Below are 10,827 nucleotides of genomic sequence, written 5' to 3' on the forward strand. Positions count from 1 at the left end.
AAAAGTTCCCTACAGACCCCAGAAATGAACTTGTTTTATTCCTAACTGAATATTGCTTCAACATGCAGCAAATGGGTCAAACCTGCTGGTAGAATTCCTGAGAATTCCTGGCCTTGCTGGTTCCAGTCCTGCATGTCCTGTAGCTCTGCCATCACCCAATATTACCAGCCAGGACTGTGCTGCAGGGACATGTGGGAAGTCAGCAGAGGCCAGCTTCAAATACCAGGTTTCAATGAGGGAGCTCACAGATTTTCAGTCTTTCAGTTATAGAAATTTAATACAAATCTTGAAAAAATGTTTAACCCCTATAGTCACTGACCCAGTAGTGGGGAAGTTTTGCAGTTTTCAGTTTGGGAAGTTGGGAAAGTAGTTGAAGTTTGGCTGTGTGCCTTTCAATTGGCTTTCTGATTGCCTTATGTCATGATGGAGTATCTTAATGCACGACCACATCCTGCTTTCCCACTGCATTCCCAGCTTGCTTGGAGTAAGACTGGACATGGAGAGGGGCTGCTGCCATAGGCAATACTCATCTGCCACAGGGATGCAAAGCTGGGCACTGGAGGTGGCAGGGAGAAACACTCCAGGGGTTTAAGGCTCTTTTGCAAATCTGGATTCAACTTCCCTGGGCAGATTTCACTCAAAAGAATGATGCAACACTGGCCCTTGCAGATTGTTTCCATGTTTAACTCTGGTCTCCACAACTTTAAAGAGGGAATATTTTAAAAATTCCTTTTAAAAAGAAGAAAAATCTTTAAGAAGTTCATTTAAAGAGAAAACGTTGCCCAGAGCAGCTGTGGCTTCCTCTGGATCCCTGGAAGTGTCCAAGGCCAGGTTGGATGGGGCTTGGAGCAACCTGGGATAGTGGAAGGTGTTCCTACCGAGGAGGAGTGGGATGAGATGGGCTTTAAGGGTCCTTCCAACTCAAACCATTCTGGGGCTCTGTGAATACTTAACCATTACTCCATATCTGTCTTTACACGGCTCTGTTTGTGCCTTCTACTTTTCTCTGAAATCCTTGACATTAGCTGAGGGCAAGACAAAGGACTGAATGTGACATTCTCTGTGCTCTTGTAGAGTTACTTGTGTTGGGAACAGGGTGCTAAGAGACAGGGTTCCTGAAATGAGCTTCTTCCTCCAGGGAAGGTTTTGCTGTTTGGTGTTTGTGGAGGGAAGTCACTAATACTTTGAATCAATAGTTTAACTTGGCTTTGCCATTGGTAGCTCTTTCCCTTCAAGCATTTTTCATGATCCCAGTGCATTATTGTCTGGTCTGGAAACATGGAGAATTTTTCCAGAGAAGCCCCATGGATGTTTTGTGGGTCCGTGTTGATTTTGTCTGGTTGGTGTTTATTTGAGAAGAAAAAACATCTGTCCTCACACATGCCTTGGAAGTTGGCTTTGGAGAGTTGTAGCCAGAAGTCTCCCTTCTAAAATTTGTGATGTCAGTATTGCTTTCCCTGTCATCCCTATTCCCCCTACCACCCCCACTGCAATGAAGGAAAAGGTTCAAGGTTTCTGGAGTGAGATCGATGTTAATCATCAGATAACAGCTATTATGGAAAAAGCTTGCCTTTTCTGCCTTGCTGCCAGCTAGTTTTCCCAAGTTTTCCATGGATGCTGTTGAAATTGTTGGCTCGGAGACAGTCACACATGAAACAGTTTCTGACTGTGTTGTCATGTACAGTAAGGTTTCCTTGCCTTCTCCAGTCCTTTGTCTGCCCTCCTCTGTACTGATTTTGGGTGATTCCTGTGGGGCAGTGTGGGCACGGTCTCTCTACAGAGTGTACGACAGGGAGCTCACACTCTTGTTTTCGTGGCTGGATGAATGCCTGATATGGGATTGAATTTATAAAACAACAAAACCATGATTGCTTGTTATTTCTGGCTATGATTATTTATAATGGATTGAGTCTTTGAGGAGCACCTCAGTGGTTCATGGTGTTGGGCACCTGGTTGGTGCTTGGGCAGACTCAGCTTCAGTGAAGTTTTCTGATGTGCTGACCTCTGTTATTATTTTATACCTGACAGTCAGTTTCCTGTCTGTAAACCCCAGAAATGAACCAGTTTGTTGATCTGGTGGGAATTGTGCTGTGACTCACATGTGTACCTTTTGGTAGGGGCAACATTTCTGGCTGTGGAGTGATCCCTGTAGATTCAGCAGGACAGGGATGCTCCAGCCCCAGCCGTGCTGCTGCCAGGCTCCAGAAGTACAGTGTAATGAGATAGATTTTCGGGGCTGTCAGGCTACAAATTTTGCTTTATGAAGGAATTTGTTGCTCAGAGGGGTCTGGATGTGCTGCACTGCTGACTGTGTGAGCACCGAGATCACTTACACTGATTCAGGTGGAAGTCAGGCTCAGACCAGGAGGTGGCTGCTGTTGGGAATGATGTGATCCTCTCTGCTCCCTTCTCAGAGGTAGTCATGTGCTGTCAAGGCTGTTTCTTATATGCTTAAATCTATATTTGATTATCAAACTTCTCCCTTGAAATAATTTTCTCATGATGAGTTTAGGCTCTGCATGGGTCAAGCCTTCAGTCTGACACACAAAGTCTAAGGAAGCTTTAGGTCTCACTTGGTCACTGTGGAGAAGCCGTTCATAGACAGTGCCCTATGATTTGATAAAGTATCTGTTACAACACTGAAATTCTTGTGCAAAGCTCTTGGTTTTTCCAAATCTGGTGAGCAAGGAGCACTTGGATTAATCTCTTTGTGCAACAGGATGAATGCATGCTGAATATTGAGCACATTGTTGTAGTCACAAGGCAGAGGGAAAAATTAGGATTGTTTTTTCCCCTCAGAAAGGAGCACATCCCTACACTTTGCCTTTCATGACTGAGGCACCAGTTGAGTGCCAGCTACGGCACTGTGGCTTTTGAAGAGCTGGACATGGTGAGAGCCTCTCCAGCCACTCTTTAGGGGACTTATCTGGGCCTGTTGAAGTTTTTGTGAGGCATTTAGGGCCCTGACACCTTGTAAAAACTTAGGAGATAAAAGAAATAACCAGCTGCCAGTCCTTTTCAAATGGGGATTCTTCAGTCTTCTGACATAAAATAGCCCCAAAAAGTATTTACTCTGGTGTTGGTTTTTTTCATTGACTTTGCCAATAAAGTAAAAACTTCCTCAGCATTTCTAATTTGTTCATCAGACTAGACAGACTGAATCTGGTATCTTTGTCCCAGTTAGCAGCAACTACAGGTTGTGCCATGGCTGCCTTTTCCCAGAGTTCTGCTGTCACCGAGCAAACTTTTGGGTAACTGTGCTCCCCGACCTCTCCAGCACTGCTGCCCACCCAGCCTGAGAAAGCTCAGGCTGACTGAGCCTGGAGTAAGAAGTGGGGTGGTTGCCCATGGCTGAGCAACTGTGGGGGTTTGTTTTAGGAGCTAAGTGCCTGGGGAGCTGGCTCTGCTCTGGATGTTGTGGCTGACCCACTGCTGCCAGATGTTTTTTTCCCAGTTACCTGGAGACAGTTAATTTTGTCCTATTTTCCTGGGTGAAACTCCATGTCAAATGCTGGTTATTCACCAGGAGCACGTGTTGGGCTGGATCCAGGCAGATCTTCAGAGCTGACGATCAGAAGCTCGGGGAGGAATTATGAGGAAGACGTGATTTTCCTTCCCTTTAAAGTCAGTTCTTCCCATGAACAAGCAGAGCAGGCAATACAGGAGGGAGAAAGTTGGGGTTGCATCTAACAAACACAAAGGCCAGGCCACAGAGACCCAGCAGGAGCTGTGCCAGATCCTGGCAGTGTCTGCACTGTGTGCTGTCCCCAGCATCCCCTGCCTCCCGCTGCTCCAGGGACTCCCTGCACGAGCTCTGAGCCCTCCCCAAAGCTGTCTGCTCCGTCAGATCTGTCTGTGCTGCCCCTCTACAGCAGCCTGCATGTGTCTGTCTGTCTGTGGAGCCGTGTCTGGGGTGCATGCCCCCAGCATGTCCCCAGCGTGGCCAGTGCGTGTGGTGCGGGCTGGGGGACACGAGGTGACATCCTGTGCTGCTGCCTCAGTGATGTGCTGCTCTCGGCACCTCCCTTGCCTCTTTTCCTAGTCCTGTCATTGCTGTGCCCTTCATGTCTGTCCAAGCACCTTCCCCGTGCTCTGCTCCTGTGGCAGCGGATGGATCCCATCCCTGCTGGCATGGGGCACGGCATCCCCGTGGCCCTGCTGCAGGGAGGTCTCTTCCAACCCAACCATTCTGTGATCCTGTGATCCAAGGCTTGGCTCATCTCTATGGGACAAGGGAGCCAAGCCTGCAGGCGTGGGGAACTGGTGCCATGACCTGCCCGGGCAACCCCATCCTCCTCTGACACCCGCACACGGCCTCACATCCCTCTCCCTTCCTCCAAACTGAGCCAAACGCTGGCTGGCTCTGCTGGCTCTTTCCATCTCTGCTTCCTGGGAGCCTGGCTCTCCCCCTGCAGGAATGAGAGCTCTGGTATGAGGACCCTGTGAGGTGCTGAGGTTCTGCCACCAACAGAAATGGTTTACACACCTGAGCTCTCAGCACAAGCGCCCTTCTCTGTCCCTGTTTTCAGGGAGTGGGACTGGGAGTGCACCCTGGCAGCAGCACCTCTCACACGCGTGAGGTGGCCTAGCTCACATGGCCTTTTGGGGTTTGGTTTGGATTTTCCTAGATGTGAAATCCATATGTGGATTTTTTTTCTTTTAGATTCTGAAAATGAGACCACCAGTGACTGACACGTGGCCCCCACAGCTACGGTGCCAAGCGCAAGGCCCCACCGCGGCCAAGGAGGAGGAAGAGGAAGATGGGAAATGATTTATCGTGTGTGAGGAATTCTGTGCTGTTCTGGTCCATTCAATGCTATTTTGTAACTTCTTTCTAATCATTTTTTTATTTATAGTTGGAAATACAAAAATGTTATGCAATAAAAAATAAAGGAGAATTATTTTGGGGGAAAAGAATTTTGTTCCAAATTGTTCCCTTTTGTTGTGAGCCAGGTTTCCGTGAGCAGCAGATGGAGAAGAGGGAGGAGGAGGAAAAGGAGGAGGCACTCCTTCAAATGCTTTTTGTTTGACACTGTTAATTGTCATTTAAGCCATTTTCCAAGTGATAAACTAGGCACGCGTATGAGAAAGAGAAGTTCCAGTTCCATTTAAATTTCTCACAGTTCTTTTTAAAATATGAAATTCTATTTTAAATCAACTTAAATCAAGTTTAAAACGTCCGGATCCTGCACCGGAGAATGAATCTGCTTGTCACTTCCCTTTTTACCTCTCTCTTTTTCTCATAGACTGACCACATTTTCTTGCCAGATTTAAATACAGTCTCAAGTCACTGCTGATTTTAAATGTAAGACTAAAATACTCCCAAAGATGAGTGGGTAATTGGAGCCATTTTTAAGACTCTAAAGTGCCTTCAATGATCTAAACCGATGCAGTGGGGGTTTCTTTCTCTGGGTTCACTGGCAGTGGGTTTCAGCTGTCTCCTGGACTGAGGTGATGGACAGAGTAGTTCATAGCAATAATCTCATGAGTAACCATTTACCCAAGGACTACTCACTTGGTTTTCAGAAAGCTGGGTTAGCATTTTCCTGAGAAGTGGGAAAATGCTGCTCCTGCTATTACATCTGGGCCTCAAAATCTCTGCCCCCACGGGCCTCCCTTGCTCCTCCTGCGTTCAGCCCAGGCTGTTCTGACCCTTGCTCTTGTTTTTGACACCAGAGCCACAGTAGCCTCCCCTGCCTGTCAGCCTCTCGGTACCACCCTCCTCGCAGCTGGAGCCGGGTGTTCTTTTTCATTGTTATCTGCCATGTTTGTCTCTTCCAAATCTTGGTTCTAAATAATAAATCTTATTTTGATGATGTTGTTCCCTATTTCCTTTCCACCATGGCCCCTCCTATCCACCAGCAGGGGTGAGGAGAGCACAGGTGGAGGTACATGTAAAGCTCCAGAACCATTCAAACACTTGGTTAATTTAGAATTTTGAAGCCCCAGGGCCAAAATATACATATTTATGTTAATTTTCTGCTTATCTGGGGTGCCTCGTGCCCTGTCCTTTTCTGAGGAAAGGGGATGGATCACCTGGGCAGGAGCAGGGACTGGTAAGTGGTAAATCATTACTGGCCTTGGGCATCCCTGCTCACAGTAGGTACCCACCTCTGCCCCTTCCCTAACGGCAGGGAGAAGAGGGATCCAGGTGAGTGGGGCACCTTCCTGGTTCTCTTTTGGTTGTTCTCTTTTCCCTGGCTGGGAGGGCAGCTTCCTGCTGGGTCGGGGCACAGGGGTGTCGTGTCCCCAAGGTGCTTCTCCAGGGATGAGTAATTACTCCAGTGAACACAGAAACAAAGCACTGTGCCTTTGTCTCAGATTTTTATTCCTGAGTTTAAAAGATCTTTATCTCCGAGGAAATCCCTTGCAGGGTCACCTGGGGTCCAGAACTTCCTTCATCAGTTGTTCTGAACCTCTTCACTGCTTCTACAGACCCTTAAGCTCCTCCACAGTTGCAGGAAACCTAGGGGCCTCTGTCTCCAGATCAGCATTTTATAAATATTCTATTAATATTCAGATTAAATATGAGGATTAGCACCAGGATTAAAGCTCAGGAGTGGCAGCTGCAGCAAGCTCTGGCTGGTGGCTGCTCCCCACATCTGCCCAGCCCACCTGGCATTGGATAATCTCTCCTCTGAAGAACTGCTCCCTCTGGGAGGGCACCCCTGTGTTTGCTGCTTGCTTGAGAGTTTGGAGCTGCTGAGGGTCCCTGAGTTCCTCTGGGATGAACCACTGAATGGGATCCTCTAATTCACCCCATTATTCTGTGAGGGGGAACAAGTTTTAACTAAATAAGAAGCAATTTAGATTGGATTCTAAGAATAAATTGTTCCCTGGGACGGTGGAGAGGCCCTGGCACAGGTTGCCCTGAGAAGCTGAGGCTGCCTCTGGATCCCTGGAAGTGTCCAAGGCCAGGCTGGATGAGGCTTGGAACAGCCTGGGGTAGTGGAAGGTGTCCCTGCTCATGGTAGGGGTGGACAAGGATGGCTTGTAAAGTCCCTTTCAACCCAAACCATCCCAGGATTCTGTGGTCCCAATGTTTCATCCCAGCCTCCTGGCTGAAGAAGGGATGTGAGTACTGGGGGTTTATGGCAATGGAAGGAAATTCCTGCAAATGTTTAAAGCACAGCTTAGTTCTCTGTGACTTCAGGGGCTGCTGAAGCAGTGAACTGTTTGGGTGGCTGCTGATTTTATGGTGCAGGGAAGACTGGAAATGTTTCAAATCTCCTCCCCCTGGATTTTTGGAATTTCTGTAAGACTTTAGAGGATGTTTAAATGTTTCTTTTCTGTGCAGTTTCTCAGGGCTTTAGTTGTCTGAGCAGGAGAATATCTGGAAAGTAAAAGAAGAAATACATTTGGTGAGAGACTGATATGATGCCTGGGGGCACGTGGAGATGTTTGAGGCTGCTGGATGTTTAACCAGGATTCCAGGGGCTTGTAACACAGTCATGGAAATGCAGAGCCAGTTAAAAAGGTCAGATATAGCAACATCATTCTCAAATGTTTGCTAATGGCACGTGAGCTGCTGGACTCAGTGGCCTGTGCTTTGGGAGAGGGATGGCTTGGGGACTCTACAGGGCTTTGCAGCCCTAAACCTTTTGTTTGGGAACACTTTGGGAGGTAACTCATGTTTGTTATCCTTCTTAGAGCACGCACTGGGTTGGTTTTTTTTAAAAAAAAACCATAAACGGGCATCAGTGGAGCTCTGCATTGCTGTGCTGCCTATTGGTGGCAGAATGAACTTTCTGTGTCCCAATGCTGGTTGGTGATGCAGGGATGGGAGAAGGCATCAGGAGGAAGACACCCTCCTCCCAACACCTTCCCTGTGGGTTTGGTCTCATACATGAGAAGTGATGAACACCCTGAAAATCACTGGCAGCATCCTGTTTGGTCTTGGAGTAGGATTTTAGGAGCATATTTCTGCATTTATTTTATATTTATTCAGCACTGAGAGATGATATGAAGAAGCTGACAATTAGCAATGCAGAATATTTCTGTTTACTTATGAGCAAAGACAAGCAAAGGGACATGCAACTTGTACAGTTCAGCAGTTGGAGATTTTTATTTGTCCTTTTCCTTCTATTTCCTTCTACCTACTGGAAGGTGTCCCTGCCTCTGGCAGGGGGTTGGAATTAGAAGAGCCTTAAGGTCACTTCCAACCCAAACCATTCTGTAATTGTATGATTATTCTTTATTGTTTTCTACCACCTCTTATTACAAAAACAGACAAGGAAAATTCTTCAGAAATCACCTACCTGGATGGCTTCTCCATGGGAAAACACAGTTGTTGTAAAGCAAACCCAAATGCTCCATTTCAGCTGGAGCTGACACTATGAGCAGGTTTCCTGTGTCCAGCTCCAGCTGAATTAGAAGTGCCCAGAGTGGGGCTGTGCCCCTGTCCCAGAGGCGTGGGACCCTCTTGGAGTGGGGCTGGGCTCTCCATCAGTTTTTATTCAGCTCTGAGATGCTTTGAGTTACCTCCCTTCCCTGGGTGCTTCATCTGCATTCACACACATGTGGTGTTGGTCCTGTTGGGAAAGTGCCTCAATTCCATGTCTTTCTCACAGCACTGTTTATTTTCTTTATTTAATCTCCCTGGGTAAACTTTTGGCTGTGCTCAGTGTCAGCAGCTCAGGCTCTGGTAACAAACGCAGTGTCCCCAGGAGTGATGGCCCTTGTGCAGGGCAGGTGGGACTGTGCTGGCCACCAATGGGCAAGGGGGTGGGGGACTCAGCTGGGCCAGGGAGTCCCTGCTGGACCCCAGTGGGGGGACAGCCTGAGATTATGTTTCCCAGATGAAAAAGCAAAGTTCCCCCTTTTTCTTTCCTCTGCTCCTTGTTCTGCAAAGCTGGAGCATCCCAAGGCGCTGTGCCCACCCTGGGGAAAGGGTCTCGGGGAGCTGGGGCTGCTCCATGGGGGCACCAGGGCAGAAGAGGGTACTCTGGAGGGGGTGCATGCCTGCACACCCTGTGACAGTGTCATCCCTGAGGCTGCCAACTCACTGCTGAGCTTGCATCTTACCACAGACTGAACCAGAGGGAATGACTGGGGGCAAACAGGGGATTTTTTTTATTGTCCTTTTGAACCAGATCTAGGACAATATGTTTAAGATGTGGGCTGGAGCCTGGAGAATTCCCCTGTGCCAGGCCAGGCTGGGAGCTTGGGGCAGGCAGGGGCACAGCATTCTGTTACTGGTCTCTAACTGTTCAAATCTCTATTTTAAAAGAAACCTCCGTGTTGCATCCTAGCTTCACAAGACACTACTGTTACCGTTCATGAAATGACATGGACATGTGTGAGCTGCCCGAACCTGTTTCCAAACACTTGTTTTTGCAGAGAACTAGAACTGGAGTGTGGAGTACAGCAGTGGCCGTACTAGTGGGTTTTTCAGGGCTTGTTTTTCAGGGTGGGTTTTTCCAGTCACACCGAATGACTGATGGGCCGGAGCTGGCTCTCTGTGGCAGCAGCCCTCCGCTCTTTGTCATGGTAATCAGCAATGCTTCGCTGTTGTCATGGTTGCGGGGCTACTACTGAAGCCAAAGCACTGTACAGCCCCTTTATTCATAGTTTCAGTGTATAAACTAATTAAGTCAACTGAAAGCAGCAGTCTGTTCCCTGTGCCTTGTTTTTCTAACATGCGGGATCAGATAGACCTGATTCCTGCTGTCCTCCAAAATACCCAGTCTGACTCTGCTTCAGCTCTTTGGCTGAGTTTTGTACCTTAACACCAAGCAAAGTTCACTGATCATTTAATTGTCCAGAAACCTCCTTGCAAAATTGAAAAGGTCTGTGGAAAATATCTTTCGAGCTGCTGAGGCTGAAAGCCAGTGTGTTGCAGCTGTGCTGCATTCCTTATCACTGCTTTGCTTGGGGCAGGAACCTGGTCACTATGTTTAGTTTCAGAGTTTATGCATTGCCAGGTAAAAAAAGAAAACGGTGGCAAAATGCCTGGGGGAGGATCCCAGCAGAGCACCTCACTCCTGCCCCACCACAGGAGGGTGGGGATGGAGAAGGATAAGCCCGCATGGCACCAGCTGCAGCTGGCAGGCACAGTGTCCCCTCTGGCCAGGGGAAGATCGGCTGCACAGTGGCACACAGGCTCATTTTTTATTAAAACCTAATCTAAGCAGAGGCTCTGTGTGAGCCCGGGAGCAGTGGAAGGTGCCCCACTGTCTGTGTGAGGCAGCAGCAGTGGTGTCAGTGTCAGCCTGTGTCAGGGAAGGATTTGGGAGATTTGGTGTCCCCACTTGTGTCCTGGTCATGGCTCAGATCATGTGCAAAGTAAAACCAGACAGGGACCCTAAAAATCCTCTTAGCCCTGTCTGAGTGCTGCTGTGGTGTCTCCCAGGCTCGCTCTGGCACACAGCCCTGGGAGGGCAGTGTCACGGGGGCAGCCCCTCACCACCCTCCCAGGAAGGGGAGCAGTGATGGAGGACATGCAGGTGCCATTGGACCTTCTCAGAGTACAAAGGGAGCTGGAATTTACACTCTTGTCCCACATGGAACTGTTGGCCATGGCCAGAACAGTGTCTGGGGCAGATGTGCCCCTTCCAACTCTTTGTTGTTCTACAAACATGCAGCAATAATTGCTTTGGTTGCTTTCTTAACAAATATTTTTACCGCTAATCTCATTTTGACAGAATATTTGTGGGGAGTAAATACAATGGATGCCCAAATATACCAAATCTATGAGTGGGAGATGATCTTCTTTAGCTCCAGCCCCAGCCTGGGCGTTTTATGGTGCTGAATGCACCAGCTGGAGTTCATGCCCCTCCAGATGCCATGGGTTCACTGCTGGCATTATCCTGGTACAGGAGGTGTGTG

The 10,827-nt window shown here is 48.3% G+C and overlaps 1 long non-coding RNA gene across 1 annotated transcript in view; it reads right to left on the reverse strand.

The window, feature by feature from the left end:
• Window positions 1-6,362: 6,362 nt before the first annotated feature.
• LOC120499551 overlaps window positions 6,363-10,827 on the reverse strand; it is a 29,050-nt gene continuing 24,585 nt past the window's right edge. The window contains exon 7 of the long non-coding RNA XR_005626909.1: window positions 6,363-7,333. This is a non-coding gene — a long non-coding RNA (uncharacterized LOC120499551). The remainder of the gene's footprint in view (window positions 7,334-10,827) is intronic.

The sequence above is a fragment of the Passer montanus genome, unplaced genomic scaffold (assembly GCF_014805655.1).
Source record: "Passer montanus isolate IOZ18808 unplaced genomic scaffold, ASM1480565v1 scaffold162, whole genome shotgun sequence".
Lineage (NCBI taxonomy): Eukaryota > Metazoa > Chordata > Aves > Passeriformes > Passeridae > Passer > Passer montanus.